At 54.7% G+C, this 17651-nt stretch overlaps 1 long non-coding RNA gene across 2 annotated transcripts; it reads left to right on the forward strand.

Moving 5' to 3' along the window:
• The first annotated feature begins 1673 nt into the window (after nucleotides 1-1673).
• On the forward strand, nucleotides 1674-17318 carry LOC128950396 (uncharacterized). Of its 2 annotated transcripts, none has more exons than XR_008484347.1 (3): nucleotides 1674-1740; nucleotides 16827-16937; nucleotides 17275-17318. It is a non-coding gene; the product is annotated as an uncharacterized LOC128950396 (long non-coding RNA). The 2 variants fall into 2 exon arrangements; XR_008484346.1 differs by lacking the exon at nucleotides 1674-1740 and adding an exon at nucleotides 9635-9703.
• The last annotated feature ends 333 nt before the right edge of the window (nucleotides 17319-17651 follow it).

Raw genomic sequence — 17651 nt, forward strand, 5'->3', positions numbered from 1 at the left:
TGACACAGTGACAGTGACACAGTGACACAGTGACAGTGACACAGTGACACAGTGACAGGGACAGTGACAGTGACACAGTGACAGTGATCTGGTCCCTGAGCTCGCTGCCCTTCGACTGCACCCAGGCACTGCCCGGGCCCAAACCCATTGGTCAGTGACGGTGACAGTGACAGGGACAGTGACAGGGACACAGTGACAGTGACACAGTGACAGTGACACAGTGACACAGTGACAGTGACACAGTGACACAGTGACAGGGACAGTGACAGTGACACAGTGACAGTGATCTGGTCCCTGAGCTCGCTGCCCTTCGACTGCACCCAGGCACTGCCCGGGCCCAAACCCATTGGTCAATGATGGTGACAGTGACAGGGACAGTGACAGGGACACAGTGACAGTGACACAGTGACAGTGACACAGTGACACAGTGACAGTGACACAGTGACACAGTGACAGGGACAGTGACAGTGACACAGTGACAGTGATCTGGTCCCTGAGCTCGCTGCCCTTCGACTGCACCCAGGCACTGCCCGGGCCCAAACCCATTGGTCAGTGACGGTGACAGTGACAGGGACAGTGACATGGACACAGTGACAGTGACACAGTGACAGTGACACAGTGACACAGTGACAGTGACACAGTGACACAGTGACAGGGACAGTGACAGTGACACAGTGACAGTGATCTGGTCCCTGAGCTCGCTGCCCTTCGACTGCACCCAGGCACTGCCCGGGCCCAAACCCATCGGTCAGTGACGGTGACAGTGACAGGGACAGTGACAGGGACACAGTGACAGTGACACAGTGACAGTGACACAGTGACAGTGACAGTGACACAGTGACACAGTGACAGGGACAGTGACAGTGACACAGTGACAGTGATCTGGTCCCTGAGCTCGCTGCCCTTCGACTGCACCCAGGCACTGCCCGGGCCCAAACCCATTGGTCAGTGACGGTGACAGTGACAGGGACAGTGACAGGGACACAGTGACAGTGACACAGTGACAGTGACACAGTGACACAGTGACAGTGACACAGTGACACAGTGACAGGGACAGTGACAGTGACACAGTGACAGTGATCTGGTCCCTGAGCTCGCTGCCCTTCGACTGCACCCAGGCACTGCCCGGGCCCAAACCCATTGGTCAGTGACGGTGACAGTGACAGGGACAGTGACAGGGACACAGTGACAGTGACACAGTGACAGTGACACAGTGACACAGTGACAGTGACGCAGTGACACAGTGACAGGGACAGTGACAGTGACACAGTGACAGTGATCTGGTCCCTGAGCTCGCTGCCCTTCGACTGCACCCAGGCATTGCCCGGGCCCAAACCCATTGGTCAGTGACGGTGACAGTGACAGGGACAGTGACAGGGACACAGTGACAGTGACACAGTTACAGTGACACAGTGACACAGTGACAGTGACACAGTGACACAGTGACAGGGACAGTGACAGTGACACAGTGACAGTGATCTGGTCCCTGAGCTCGCTGCCCTTCGACTGCACCCAGGCACTGCCCGGGCCCAAACCCATTGGTCAGTGACGGTGACAGTGACAGGGACAGTGACAGGGACACAGTGACAGTGACACAGTGACAGTGACACAGTGACACAGTGACAGTGACACAGTGACACAGTGACAGGGACAGTGACAGTGACACAGTGACAGTGATCTGGTCCCTGAGCTCGCTGCCCTTCGACTGCACCCAGGCACTGCCCGTGCCCAAACCCATCGGTCAGTGACGGTGACAGTGACAGGGACAGTGACAGGGACACAGTGACAGTGACACAGTGACAGTGACACAGTGACACAGTGACAGGGACAGTGACAGTGACACAGTGACAGTGATATGGTCCCTGAGCTCGCTGCCCTTCGACTGCACCCAGGCACTTCCCGGGCCCAAACCCATTGGTCAGTGACGGTGACAGTGACAGGGACAGTGACAGGGACACAGTGACAGTGACACAGTGACAGTGACACAGTGACACAGTGACAGTGACACAGTGACACAGTGACAGGGACAGTGACAGTGACACAGTGACAGTGATCTGGTCCCTGAGCTCGCTGCCCTTCGACTGCACCCAGGCACTGCCCGGGCCCAAACCCATCGGTCAGTTACGGTGACAGTGACAAGGACAGTGACAGGGACACAGTGACAGTGACACAGTGACAGTGACACAGTGACACAGTGACAGTGACACAGTGACACAGTGACAGGGACAGTGACAGTGACACAGTGACAATGATCTGGTCCCTGAGCTCGCTGCCCTTTGACTGCACCCAGGCACTGCCCGGGCCCAAACCCATTGGTCAGTGATGGTGACAGTGACAGGGACAGTGACAGGGACACAGTGACAGTGACACAGTGACAGTGACACAGTGACACAGTGACAGTGACACAGTGACACAGTGACAGGGACAGTGACAGTGACACAGTGACAGTGATCTGGTCCCTGAGCTCGCTGCCCTTCGACTGCACCCAGGCACTGCCCGGGCCCAAACCCATTGGTCAGTGACGGTGACAGTGACAGGGACAGTGACAGGGACACAGTGACAGTGACACAGTGACAGTGACACAGTGACACAGTGACAGTGACACAGTGACAGTGATCTGGTCCCTGAGCTCGCTGCCCTTCGACTGCACCCAGGCACTGCCCGGGCCCAAACCCATTGGTCAGTGACGGTGACAGTGACAGGGACAGTGACAGGGACACAGTGACAGTGACACAGTGACAGTGACACAGTGACACAGTGACAGTGACACAGTGACACAGTGACAGGGACAGTGACAGTGACACAGTGACAGTGATCTGGTCCCTGAGCTCGCTGCCCTTCGACTGCACCCAGGCACTGCCCGGGCCCAAACCCATTGGTCAGTGACGGTGACAGTGACAGGGACAGTGACAGGGACACAGTGACAGTGACACAGTGACAGTGACACAGTGACACAGTGACAGTGACACAGTGACACAGTGACAGGGACAGTGACAGTGACACAGTGACAGTGATCTGGTCCCTGAGCTCGCTGCCCTTCGACTGCACCCAGGCACTGCCCGGGCCCAAACCCATTGGTCAGTGACGGTGACAGTGACAGGGACAGTGACAGGGACACAGTGACAGTGACACAGTGACAGTGACACAGTGACACAGTGACAGTGACACAGTGACACAGTGACAGGGACAGTGACAGTGACACAGTGACAGTGATCTGGTCCCTGAGCTCGCTGCCCTTCGACTGCACCCAGGCACTGCCCGGGCCCAAACCCATTGGTCAGTGACGGTGACAGTGACAGGGACAGTGACAGGGACACAGTGACAGTGACACAGTGACAGTGACACAGTGACACAGTGACAGTGACACAGTGACACAGTGACAGGGACAGTGACAGTGACACAGTGACAGTGATCTGGTCCCTGAGCTCGCTGCCCTTCGACTGCACCCAGGCACTGCCCGGGCCCAAACCCATTGGTCAGTGACGGTGACAGTGACAGGGACAGTGACAGGGACACAGTGACAGTGACACAGTGACAGTGACACAGTGACACAGTGACAGGGACAGTGACAGTGACACAGTGACAGTGATCTGGTCCCTGAGCTCGCTGCCCTTCGACTGCACCCAGGCACTGCCCGGGCCCAAACCCATTGGTCAGTGACGGTGACAGTGACAGGGACAGTGACAGGGACACAGTGACAGTGACACAGTGACAGTGACACAGTGACACAGTGACAGTGACACAGTGACACAGTGACAGGGACAGTGACAGTGACACAGTGACAGTGATCTGGTCCCTGAGCTCGCTGCCCTTCGACTGCACCCAGGCACTGCCCGGGCCCAAACCCATTGGTCAGTGACGGTGACAGTGACAGGGACAGGGACAGGGACACAGTGACAGTGACACAGTGACAGTGACACAGTGACACAGTGACAGTGACACAGTGACACAGTGACAGGGACAGTGACAGTGACACAGTGACAGTGATCTGGTCCCTGAGCTCGCTGCCCTTCGACTGCACCCAGGCACTGCCCGGGCCCAAACCCATTGGTCAGTGACGGTGACAGTGACAGGGACAGTGACAGGGACACAGTGACAGTGACACAGTGACAGTGACACAGTGACACAGTGACAGTGACACAGTGACACAGTGACAGGGACAGTGACAGTGACACAGTGACAGTGATCTGGTCCCTGAGCTCGCTGCCCTTCGACTGCACCCAGGCACTGCCCGGGCCCAAACCCATTGGTCAGTGACGGTGACAGTGACAGGGACAGTGACAGGGACACAGTGACAGTGACACAGTGACAGTGACACAGTGACACAGTGACAGTGACACAGTGACACAGTGACAGGGACAGTGACAGTGACACAGTGACAGTGATCTGGTCCCTGAGCTCGCTGCCCTTCGACTGCACCCAGGCACTGCCCGGGCCCAAACCCATTGGTCAGTGACGGTGACAGTGACAGGGACAGTGACAGGGACACAGTGACAGTGACACAGTGACAGTGACACAGTGACACAGTGACAGGGACAGTGACAGTGACACAGTGACAGTGATCTGGTCCCTGAGCTCGCTGCCCTTCGACTGCACCCAGGCACTGCCCGGGCCCAAACCCATTGGTCAGTGACGGTGACAGTGACAGGGACAGTGACAGGGACACAGTGACAGTGACACAGTGACAGTGACACAGTGACACAGTGACAGTGACACAGTGACACAGTGACAGGGACAGTGACAGTGACACAGTGACAGTGATCTGGTCCCTGAGCTCGCTGCCCTTCGACTGCACCCAGGCACTGCCCGGGCCCAAACCCATTGGTCAGTGACGGTGACAGTGACAGGGACAGTGACAGGGACACAGTGACAGTGACACAGTGACAGTGACACAGTGACACAGTGACAGTGACACAGTGACACAGTGACACAGTGACACAGTGACAGTGACACAGTGACAGTGATCTGGTCCCTGAGCTCGCTGCCCTTCGACTGCACCCAGGCACTGCCCGGGCCCAAACCCATCGGTCAGTGGCGGTGACAGTGACAGGGACAGTGACAGGGACACAGTGACAGTGACACAGTGACAGTGACACCGTGACACAGTGACAGTGACACAGTGACACAGTGACAGGGACAGTGACAGTGACACAGTGACAGTGATCTGGTCCCTGAGCTCGCTGCCCTTCGACTGCACCCAGGCATTGCCCGGGCCCAAACCCATTGGTCAGTGACGGTGACAGTGACAGGGACAGTGACAGGGACACAGTGACAGTGACACAGTGACAGTGACACAGTGACACAGTGACAGTGACACAGTGACAGTGATCTGGTCCCTGAGCTCGCTGCCCTTCGACTGCACCCAGGCACTGCCCGGGCCCAAACCCATTGGTCAGTGACGGTGACAGTGACAGGGACAGTGACAGGGACACAGTGACAGTGACACAGTGACAGTGACACAGTGACACAGTGACAGTGACACAGTGACACAGTGACAGGGACAGTGACAGTGACACAGTGACAGTGATCTGGTCCCTGAGCTCGCTGCCCTTCGACTGCACCCAGGCACTGCCCGGGCCCAAACCCATTGGTCAGTGACGGTGACAGTGACAGGGACAGTGACAGGGACACAGTGACAGTGACACAGTGACAGTGACACAGTGACACAGTGACAGTGACACAGTGACACAGTGACAGGGACAGTGACAGTGACACAGTGACAGTGATCTGGTCCCTGAGCTCGCTGCCCTTCGACTGCACCCAGGCACTGCCCGGGCCCAAACCCATTGGTCAGTGACGGTGACAGTGACAGGGACAGTGACAGGGACACAGTGACAGTGACACAGTGACAGTGACACAGTGACACAGTGACAGTGACACAGTGACACAGTGACAGGGACAGTGACAGTGACACAGTGACAGTGATCTGGTCCCTGAGCTCGCTGCCCTTCGACTGCACCCAGGCACTGCCCGGGCCCAAACCCATTGGTCAGTGACGGTGACAGTGACAGGGACAGTGACAGGGACACAGTGACAGTGACACAGTGACAGTGACACAGTGACACAGTGACAGGGACAGTGACAGTGACACAGTGACAGTGATCTGGTCCCTGAGCTCGCTGCCCTTCGACTGCACCCAGGCACTGCCCGGGCCCAAACCCATTGGTCAGTGACGGTGACAGTGACAGGGACAGTGACAGGGACACAGTGACAGTGACACAGTGACAGTGACACAGTGACACAGTGACAGTGACACAGTGACACAGTGACAGGGACAGTGACAGTGACACAGTGACAGTGATCTGGTCCCTGAGCTCGCTGCCCTTCGACTGCACCCAGGCACTGCCCGGGCCCAAACCCATTGGTCAGTGACGGTGACAGTGACAGGGACAGTGACAGGGACACAGTGACAGTGACACAGTGACAGTGACACAGTGACACAGTGACAGTGACACAGTGACACAGTGACACAGTGACACAGTGACAGTGACACAGTGACAGTGATCTGGTCCCTGAGCTCGCTGCCCTTCGACTGCACCCAGGCACTGCCCAGGCCCAAACCCATCGGTCAGTGGCGGTGACAGTGACAGGGACAGTGACAGGGACACAGTGACAGTGACACAGTGACAGTGACACCGTGACACAGTGACAGTGACACAGTGACACAGTGACAGGGACAGTGACAGTGACACAGTGACAGTGATCTGGTCCCTGAGCTCGCTGCCCTTCGACTGTACCCAGGCATTGCCCGGGCCCAAACCCATTGGTCAGTGACGGTGACAGTGACAGGGACAGTGACAGGGACACAGTGACAGTGACACAGTGACAGTGACACAGTGACACAGTGACAGTGACACAGTGACACAGTGACAGGGACAGTGACAGTGACACAGTGACAGTGATCTGGTCCCTGAGCTCGCTGCCCTTCGACTGCACCCAGGCACTGCCCGTGCCCAAACCCATTGGTCAGTGACGGTGACAGTGACAGGGACAGTGACAGGGACACAGTGACAGTGACACAGTGACAGTGACACAGTGACACAGTGACAGTGACACAGTGACACAGTGACACAGTGACAGTGACACAGTGACAGTGATCTGGTCCCTGAGCTCGCTGCCCTTCGACTGCACCCAGGCACTGCCCGGGCCCAAACCCATTGGTCAGTGACGGTGACAGTGACAGGGACAGTGACAGGGACACAGTGACAGTGACACAGTGACAGTGACACAGTGACACAGTGACAGTGACACAGTGACACAGTGACAGGGACAGTGACAGTGACACAGTGACAGTGATCTGGTCCCTGAGCTCGCTGCCCTTCGACTGCACCCAGGCACTGCCCAGGCCCAAACCCATCGGTCAGTGGCGGTGACAGGGACAGGGACAGTGACAGGGACACAGTGACAGTGACACAGTGACAGTGACACAGTGACACAGTGACAGTGACACAGTGACAGTGACACAGTGACAGGGACAGTGACAGTGACACAGTGACAGTGATCTGGTCCCTGAGCTCGCTGCCCTTCGACTGCACCCAGGCACTGCCCGGGCCCAAACCCATTGGTCAGTGACGGTGACAGTGACAGGGACAGTGACAGGGACACAGTGACAGTGACACAGTGACAGTGACACAGTGACACAGTGACAGTGACACAGTGACACAGTGACAGGGACAGTGACAGTGACACAGTGACAGTGATCTGGTCCCTGAGCTCGCTGCCCTTCGACTGCACCCAGGCACTGCCCGGGCCCAAACCCATTGGTCAGTGACGGTGACAGTGACAGGGACAGTGACAGGGACACAGTGACAGTGACACAGTGACAGTGACACAGTGACACAGTGACAGGGACAGTGACAGTGACACAGTGACAGTGATCTGGTCCCTGAGCTCGCTGCCCTTCGACTGCACCCAGGCACTGCCCGGGCCCAAACCCATTGGTCAGTGACGGTGACAGTGACAGGGACAGTGACAGGGACACAGTGACAGTGACACAGTGACAGTGACACAGTGACACAGTGACAGTGACACAGTGACACAGTGACAGGGACAGTGACAGTGACACAGTGACAGTGATCTGGTCCCTGAGCTCGCTGCCCTTCGACTGCACCCAGGCACTGCCCGGGCCCAAACCCATTGGTCAGTGACGGTGACAGTGACAGGGACAGTGACAGGGACACAGTGACAGTGACACAGTGACAGTGACACAGTGACACAGTGACAGTGACACAGTGACACAGTGACACAGTGACACAGTGACAGTGACACAGTGACAGTGATCTGGTCCCTGAGCTCGCTGCCCTTCGACTGCACCCAGGCACTGCCCAGGCCCAAACCCATCGGTCAGTGGCGGTGACAGTGACAGGGACAGTGACAGGGACACAGTGACAGTGACACAGTGACAGTGACACCGTGACACAGTGACAGTGACACAGTGACACAGTGACAGGGACAGTGACAGTGACACAGTGACAGTGATCTGGTCCCTGAGCTCGCTGCCCTTCGACTGTACCCAGGCATTGCCCGGGCCCAAACCCATTGGTCAGTGACGGTGACAGTGACAGGGACAGTGACAGGGACACAGTGACAGTGACACAGTGACAGTGACACAGTGACACAGTGACAGTGACACAGTGACACAGTGACAGGGACAGTGACAGTGACACAGTGACAGTGATCTGGTCCCTGAGCTCGCTGCCCTTCGACTGCACCCAGGCACTGCCCGGGCCCAAACCCATTGGTCAGTGACGGTGACAGTGACAGGGACAGTGACAGGGACACAGTGACAGTGACACAGTGACAGTGACACAGTGACACAGTGACAGTGACACAGTGACACAGTGACACAGTGACAGTGACACAGTGACAGTGATCTGGTCCCTGAGCTCGCTGCCCTTCGACTGCACCCAGGCACTGCCCGGGCCCAAACCCATTGGTCAGTGACGGTGACAGTGACAGGGACAGTGACAGGGACACAGTGACAGTGACACAGTGACAGTGACACAGTGACACAGTGACAGTGACACAGTGACACAGTGACAGGGACCGTGACAGTGACACAGTGACAGTGATCTGGTCCCTGAGCTCGCTGCCCTTCGACTGCACCCAGGCACTGCCCAGGCCCAAACCCATCGGTCAGTGGCGGTGACAGGGACAGGGACAGTGACAGGGACACAGTGACAGTGACACAGTGACAGTGACACAGTGACACAGTGACAGTGACACAGTGACAGTGACACAGTGACAGGGACAGTGACAGTGACACAGTGACAGTGATCTGGTCCCTGAGCTCGCTGCCCTTCGACTGCACCCAGGCACTGCCCGGGCCCAAACCCATTGGTCAGTGACGGTGACAGTGACAGGGACAGTGACAGGGACACAGTGACAGTGACACAGTGACAGTGACACAGTGACACAGTGACAGTGACACAGTGACACAGTGACAGGGACAGTGACAGTGACACAGTGACAGTGATCTGGTCCCTGAGCTCGCTGCCCTTCGACTGCACCCAGGCACTGCCCGGGCCCAAACCCATTGGTCAGTGACGGTGACAGTGACAGGGACAGTGACAGGGACACAGTGACAGTGACACAGTGACAGTGACACAGTGACACAGTGACAGTGACACAGTGACAGTGATCTGGTCCCTGAGCTCGCTGCCCTTCGACTGCACCCAGGCACTGCCCGTGCCCAAACCCATTGGTCAGTGACGGTGACAGTGACAGGGACAGTGACAGGGACACAGTGACAGTGTGTCCTGGTTTAGGACAAATTAGGGGAAATCTCCAAAAGGGAGTCCCCCCCCCAAAAAAGCAAACCTCCAACCACCCCTCCCCCCCCCAATACCGGGTTCGGGAAGGAATTCCTTGGAGGAGCAAAGTGGAAAACAAAACCTATTTATTGGCAAATAACAAAAGAACACTCCCCAACACAAGAAAAGAAAAGAAAACCAGTCAGTGTTGTGGAGGGTGCCGAGCGTCTCTCGCAGGCTCCGGAGGTCCCGCCGGACGTCCCAGGTCAGGTCCGGAGCCGGTCCAGTATCTTCAGGGGAGGGTAAGAAAGAGAGGACGAAAGAAAAGGGAAAAAAAAACAGCGCAGAAAGCAGCAAAGGGAAAAAAGGCAGCTATCAGCTAGGGCTAAGGCAGTAGCAAGCAAGCGAAGTAGCAAGCAGAAGCAAGCAGGCCAGCCAGCCAAGCAGCCAAAAGCCAAAAGCAAAAAGCCAAAGTACACCCAGTCCCCCTCCCTCCTCCCTCCCCGCCCCGCCGCGGCAAGACGGCCGGGGGGGGGGGGGGTGAAAAGAGAGAGAGAGAGAGAGAAAAAAAACACAGCTGCCAGACATAATACACGATATTGGGATAAAAGCGGTCATCCCATGACACTCCACCCCTTATCCCATATCGTGAACATACAATAAAAACTTTCATTTCACTTACTCACACCTTTGACACTTATGCATTCCTCTCATCTTACTTGCTCAGACCTTTGACACTTACAGTTTCCTTCTGTCTCACATTCAGCAAACAATGGCATTCATATATGAGCCTTATCCCACAATCAGGTCTCCCTGAGGTACACACCGTGTTGTTCCATCTTTCTGCATTACCCACCATGTATAACCTGGTCCTTGAGCAAAGACAATCCCACGGATGGGTTTGTCTGCACTCGAGGCAGGGTTGATCCATACTGTCTTTCCCAACAAACCTCTGACATGGGCCACTGGGGCTTTATCCCCATCTACTATATTAAGGAGCTCAGACTGAGCAGGACCCGCTCGGTTGGTGGAACCTCGAGTATTAACTAACCAGGTAGCCTTCGCCAAATGCTGCTCCCAGTTTTTTTAAAGACCCCCCACCCAACGCTTTTAAGGTGGTTTTTAACAATCCGTTATACCTTTCCACTTTCCCTGCAGCTGGTGCATGATAGGGGATATGGTACACCCACTCGATGCCATGTTCCCTAGCCCAAGTATTAATAAGATTGTTTTTAAAATGAGTTCCATTATCCGACTCAATTCTCTCAGGAGTACCGTGCCTCCAAAGGACCTGCTTTTCAAGGCCCAAGATAGTGTTACGAGCTGTGGCATGAGACACAGGGTAGGTTTCCAACCATCCCGTGGTGGCTTCTACCATGGTCAGTACATAGCGCTTGCCTTGGCGGGTTTGAGGCAGCGTGATGTAATCAATCTGCCAGGCCTCCCCATACTTGTACTTAGACCACCGCCCACCGTACCAGAGGGGCTTCACCCGTTTGGCCTGCTTAATGGCAGCACACGTCTCACAGTCACGAATAACCTGAGAGATACTGTCCATGGTTAGATCCACCCCTCGGTCTCGTGCCCATTTATAGGTGGCATCTCTACCCTGGTGGCCTGAGGCATCATGGGCCCATCGTGCCAAGAATAACTCTCCCTTATGCTCCCAGTCGAGATCTATCTTCAACTCCCCTATCTTTGCAGCTTGATGTACTTGCTGGTTGTTTCGCTGCTCTTCATTAGCTCTACTTCTGGGGACATGGGCATCTACATGCCGAACCTTCACAGGTAACTTCTCTAACCGTGTAGCGATATCTTTCCACTCTTCCGCAGCCCAAATTGGTTTTCCTCTGCGCTGCCAGTTCGCCTCTTTCCATCTCTTCAGCCATCCCCATAGAGCGTTGGCTACCATCCAAGAATCGGTATACAAATAGAGCCTTGGCCACTTCTCTCTCTCTGCAATACCTAGGGCCAGTTGAATAGCTTTGATTTCAGCAAATTGACTGGATTCACCTTCTCCTTCAGTAGCCTCCGCAACCCGTCGAGTGGGACTCCATACAGCTGCTTTCCACCTCCGTTTCATCCCTATGACGCGACAAGAACCATCGGTGAATAAAGCGTAACGTGTTTCTTCTGCTGGCAACTGATTGTATGGCGGAGCTTCCTCAACCCGAGTCACTGGCTCTTGTTCCTCATCCGCGACACTGAAGCTCTCACCTTCGGGCCAATTTGTAATTATTTCCAGGATCCCAGGGCGATTTAACTTCCCAATTCGAGCGCGCTGCGTAATGAGGGCAATCCACTTACTCCAAGTAGCATTGGTGGCATGGTGGGTAGAGGGAACCTTTCCTCTGAACATCCATCCCAGCACCGGTAGTCGGGGTGCCAGAAGAAGTTGTGCCTCTGTACCAATCACCTCCGAGGCAGCTTGGACTCCTTCATAGGCGGCCAAGATTTCTTTTTCTGTTGGGGTATAGTTATCTTCAGACCCCCTGTAGCTCCGACTCCAAAATCCCAATGGTCGGCCTCGGGTCTCGCCAGGCACCTTCTGCCAAAGGCTCCAGGACAGACCATGGCTCCCGGCCGCAGAGTAGAGCACGTTCTTCACATCTGGTCCCGTCCTAACTGGACCAAGGGCTACAGCATGAGCGATCTCCTGCTTGATTTGGACAAATGCTTGCTGCTGCTCAGGGCCCCAATGGAAGTCGTTCTTCTTGCGGGTAACCAGATAAAGGGGTCTCACAATCTGACTATACTCAGGGATGTGCATCCTCCAGAAACCTATAGCGCCTAAGAAGGCTTGTGTTTCCTTCTTATCAGTTGGTGGGGACATAGCAGTGATTTTGTTAATAACATCCGCAGGAATCTGACGCCGTCCGTCTTGCCACTTCACCCCCAAGAACTGAATTTCTCGGGCAGGTCCCTTGACTTTGCTCTTCTTAATGGCAAATCCAGCTTTCAGGAGAATATGAATGATCTTCTCTCCTTTCTCGAACACTTCCATTGCCGTGTTCCCCCAAACAATGATATCATCAATATATTGCAAATGTTCTGGAGCCTCACCCTCTTCTAGTGCAGTCTGGATCAGTCCATGACAGATGGTAGGACTGTGTTTCCACCCCTGGGGCAGTCGGTTCCAGGTATACTGCACTCCCCTCCATGTAAAAGCAAACTGAGGCCTGCATTCTGTTGCCAGAGGGATGGAGAAAAACGCGTTAGCAATATCGATGGTCGCGTACCACTTTGCTGCCTTGGACTCCAGCTCGTACTGCAGTTCCAGTATGTCTGGTACAGCCGCACTCAGTGGTGGAGTCACTTCATTCAAGGCACGATAGTCCACAGTCAATCTCCATTCTCCGTCAGATTTTCGCATGGGCCAGATAGGGCTGTTAAAGGGTGAGTGGGTTTTACTGACCACCCCTTGGCTCTCCAGCTCTCGAATCATCTTGTGGATGGGGATCACGGCATCTCGATTTGTCCGGTACTGCCTGCGGTGCACTGTCGAAGTGGCAATTGGTACTCGTTGCTCCTCTACCTTCAAGAGTCCTACTGCAGATGGGCTCTCTGATAGTCCAGACAAGGTATTCAATTGTTTAATACCCTCTATCTCCACTGCAGCTATTCCAAAAGCCCACCTGAATCCCTTAGGATCTTTGTAATAGCCATTCCGGAAGAAGTCTATGCCCAAAATACACGGAGCCTCTGGACCAGTCACAATCGGATGTTCCTGCCACTCCTTCCCAGTCAAGCTCACCTCAGCTTCCAACAAAGTCAACTGTTGTGATCCCCCCGTCACTCCAGCAATGGAAACAGGTTCTGTCCCCACGTGTTCTGATGGCATTAAGGTACACTGTGATCCAGTGTCAACCAATGCTTCATAGTTTTGTGGCTCTGATGTGCCAGGCCATCTGATCCACACCTTCCAAAAAACCCGATTTTCCCGTGCCTCTTCCTGGCTAGAGGCAGGGCCCCTCTAAGCCAGATTGTCCTTCTTTCCTTGGACGTATGCCTTAGAAGTTCCTTCAAGTGGATCGGACAGGTCATCGTCATACTCAACATCTCGGCTGCGAGCAACCGGAGCTGCCCTCTTTTTGGTGATACTTCCTCTTCTCTTCAAATCACGCACCCGTTGTGCCAAAACAGTGGTGGGTTCTCCATCCCATCTCCTCATGTCTTCTCCAGACTCACGCAGAAAGGCCCATAACTCAGCCCGTGGGGTGTACCTTCTCTCCCCATCAAAGGAGCGCCAGCGTTGGATACCAGGGCCTCTAATTTGCACAGCCGAGATTTGAATAAGGTCCTCCTTAATCTCTTCCCGGAGTTTCTTATGATTCTCCTCTATTTTGTCCTCTAGTTTTCGCAGTTGGGTTTCCACTGCTGCAATTCTGGCATGAGTTGGTCCATGCACAGCATCTGCATACGCTCGAAGCTTCTTCGCCATATCAAGCACAGTCTCATATGTATCATCCCGCTTCATTATTGCCAGGGCAGAAGCATATTCAGGTGGCCCAAGTCGCACAAGTTTCCTCCACATTACAGGTGTGCATGGTACCAGGTCCGGATTCCTAGTTGTTATATCATCTGAGAAAATGAGCTCTGCCACTGCCATCTCTCTCAGGCGTTGGATCCCCTGTTCTATGGTCTTCCACCGTGTCTGCTGCATATAGAGATCATCGGCACATAAGTATCTTTGTGCTACACTATCCAGGACCCGTTCCCAGAGGCTGTGAGGGCTAGCCCTGCTCATCATACCTTGATCGATGACAGTATCATGCGACAGGGATCCCAAATGCCTCGCTTCAGTACCATCCAAAATCGTAACCTCCCCTGCAGCATCCCAGAGGCGGACTAACCAACTAATTATAGATTCGTCAGGTTGTCGTCTGTAATCCTTTCTTAGGCCTCTGAGGTCCTTCAGAGAAAAGGAGTCAGTATTAGCTCCAGAATCTGTGCCCCTTGATGTGGCCTCTGATTTTGGTGAGGGTCCTTCTCCTGCATCATCATCATCATCTTCCACCTTTCGATCGGTCTTGCCTTTACACTTTCCACCTCTTGTATTAGCTGTGACAGCCATGGGTTGAGGCCTATTGTCTGATTCAGCTGCTAGCCTGGAGCCTGGGATGTTAGCTGCAGCCTGGGTCACTGGGATAGTAACTAACTTATCTCCCTGTTCCCTGTCTGCTATCTGCTGCTCCACAGTATCTAGCAGAGTACGGTAAACAAACGCCAAGGCCCAGCTCACTGCAGTAAGCCTTTCCTCCTTAGTATTACCATGGCACTTCTCCTTCAAATACTTTGCCACCTCGACTGGGTTCTGAATTTGATCGGATGGAAAGTCCCAGTCTATAGGATCAGAGAATTCCTTTAAAGTCTGGCCCATATCCTCCCATTTCCCACTCCAGTCAAGATTTTTCCTGCTTTGTTTTACTCCAGAATCAGGAGTCTCTCTAACCCCTCTAGAAATCTCGGCTTTCATTTTATATACACTCCAGACAGTATAGAAAAGGCTTAATAAATTAAATGCCAGAAAGATGGTTTCTTTTAAACTCAGGGGAAATTCAACATTTCCTAATAGAGACGTCAACAATTTGGAGGAGAAGGAAGACAAAAGCTGAGAAGCCCCTTCGCCTTCTTCTCCCCAAACAAACTGAGTACACAGCCATGACAACAATCCATACATTCCTGAAACAAAGTCCAGCATTTTTATCCGACAAATCCACACACATAAGACCAGCCCAATGACTATTCTGGTTAGTGCCCCCCGCTTACAAAAGCTACTTATTAGGGACAACACAAGAGCTATTTTTGGGTAAGGAAATAACCCTAGGGACCACAAAGATATTAAAGCTTCAAAAACCCCTAGGGACCAGAAATACCGGCAAGCTTCCACCCCAAATGACATTCTGAATTACCAATATGCCCACCAAACAACCAAAACCAAAATATTATTGTTATAGGTTTGTTTTCCACTGTCTTTGGCCTCCTTTTCCCGGCCAATGCACCAAAAAGGATGTCCTGGTTTAGGACAAATTAGGGGAAATCTCCAAAAGGGAGTCCCCCCCCCAAAAAAGCAAACCTCCAACCACCCCTCCCCCCCCCAATACCGGGTTCGGGAAGGAATTCCTTGGAGGAGCAAAGTGGAAAACAAAACCTATTTATTGGCAAATAACAAAAGAACACTCCCCAACACAAGAAAAGAAAAGAAAACCAGTCAGTGTTGTGGAGGGTGCCGAGCGTCTCTCGCAGGCTCCGGAGGTCCCGCCGGACGTCCCAGGTCAGGTCCGGAGCCGGTCCAGTATCTTCAGGGGAGGGTAAGAAAGAGAGGACGAAAGAAAAGGGAAAAAAAAACAGCGCAGAAAGCAGCAAAGGGAAAAAGGCAGCTATCAGCTAGGGCTAAGGCAGTAGCAAGCAAGCGAAGTAGCAAGCAGAAGCAAGCAGGCCAGCCAGCCAAGCAGCCAAAAGCCAAAAGCAAAAAGCCAAAGTACACCCAGTCCCCCTCCCTCCTCCCTCCCCGCCCCGCCGCGGCAAGACGGCCGGGGGGGGGGGGGTGAAAAGAGAGAGAGAGAGAGAGAAAAAAAACACAGCTGCCAGACATAATACACGATATTGGGATAAAAGCGGTCATCCCATGACACTGTGACACAGTGACAGTGACACAGTGACACAGTGACAGTGACACAGTGACACAGTGACAGGGACAGTGACAGTGACACAGTGACAGTGATCTGGTCCCTGAGCTCGCTGCCCTTCGACTGCACCCAGGCACTGCCCGGGCCCAAACCCATCGGTCAGTGATGGTGACAGTGACAGGGACAGTGACAGGGACACAGTGACACTGACACAGTGACACAGTGACAGTGACAGTGACACAGTGACAGTGACACAGTGACACAGTGACACAGTGACACAGTGACAGTGACACAGTGACAGTGACAGTGACAGTGACAGTGACAGTGACACAGTGACAGTGACAGTCAGTGACACAGGGGGTGTGGTGACACTGACACTGTCCCCATGTCCCAGGGGGTGTGGTGACAGTGACACTGACGCTGTCCCCATGTCCCCATGTCCCAGGGGGTGTTGTGATCTTCGCTGTGAACTCGCTGCTGTACCTGAACCCGAGCGTGCCCCCGTACGGGGTGGCCCTGAACAGCCTCACCTGCGGCACCACCGTGTTCCCGCTCCGTGAGTGACACTGTCCCCTGTCACTGTCCCTGTCCCTGTCCCTGTCCCTGTCCCCATCCCTCCTGTGATTGTCCCCATCCCTGTCCCCATCCCTGTCCCCATCCCTGCTGTGACTGTCCCTGGCCCTGTCCCCATCCCTGTCCCCATCCCTGCTGTGATTGTCCCCATCCCTGTCCCCATCCCTGTCCCCATCCCTGCTGTGACTGTCCCTGGCCCTGTCCCCATCCCTGTCCCCATCCCTGTCCCTGTCCCCGTCCCCCCTGTGACTGTCCCTGTCCCTGTCCCATCCCTGTCCCTGTCCCCACCTCACTGTCCCTGTCCCCGTCGCTGTCCCCAGGGGTCCAGGAGGGCGTGAGGATGACTCTGGACTGTGCCCAGGCCACCTTCATCTCCTATGACAAGATGGTCCTCTCGCTCGGGGGGGAAATGTGAGTCTGGGGGGGGTCTGGGGGTGTCCCTAAGGATTTGGGGTGTCCCCAAGGGTTTGGGGTGTCCCCTGTCCCCCCAAAGTGCCACCCCCTGTCCCAGCCGTGTCCTGGCACTGCTCAGGGACAGGATGTGCTCTGTCCCCTCCTGCCCTGGGACGCCCCTGGGGGTTTCCGGGTTGATTTTGGGGGTCTCCAGGGATTGTGGGGGGTCCTGGGGGTGTCCCCAAGGGTTTGTCACCCCTCGAAGTGTCCCTTTGCCGTCCCAGCTCTGTGCTGACGCTGATCA

The sequence above is a fragment of the Melozone crissalis genome, unplaced genomic scaffold, assembly GCF_028551555.1.
Source record: "Melozone crissalis strain CALT ecotype California unplaced genomic scaffold, PUWL_Pcris_2 ptg000585l_1, whole genome shotgun sequence".
NCBI classification, from domain to species: Eukaryota; Metazoa; Chordata; class Aves; order Passeriformes; family Passerellidae; genus Melozone; species Melozone crissalis.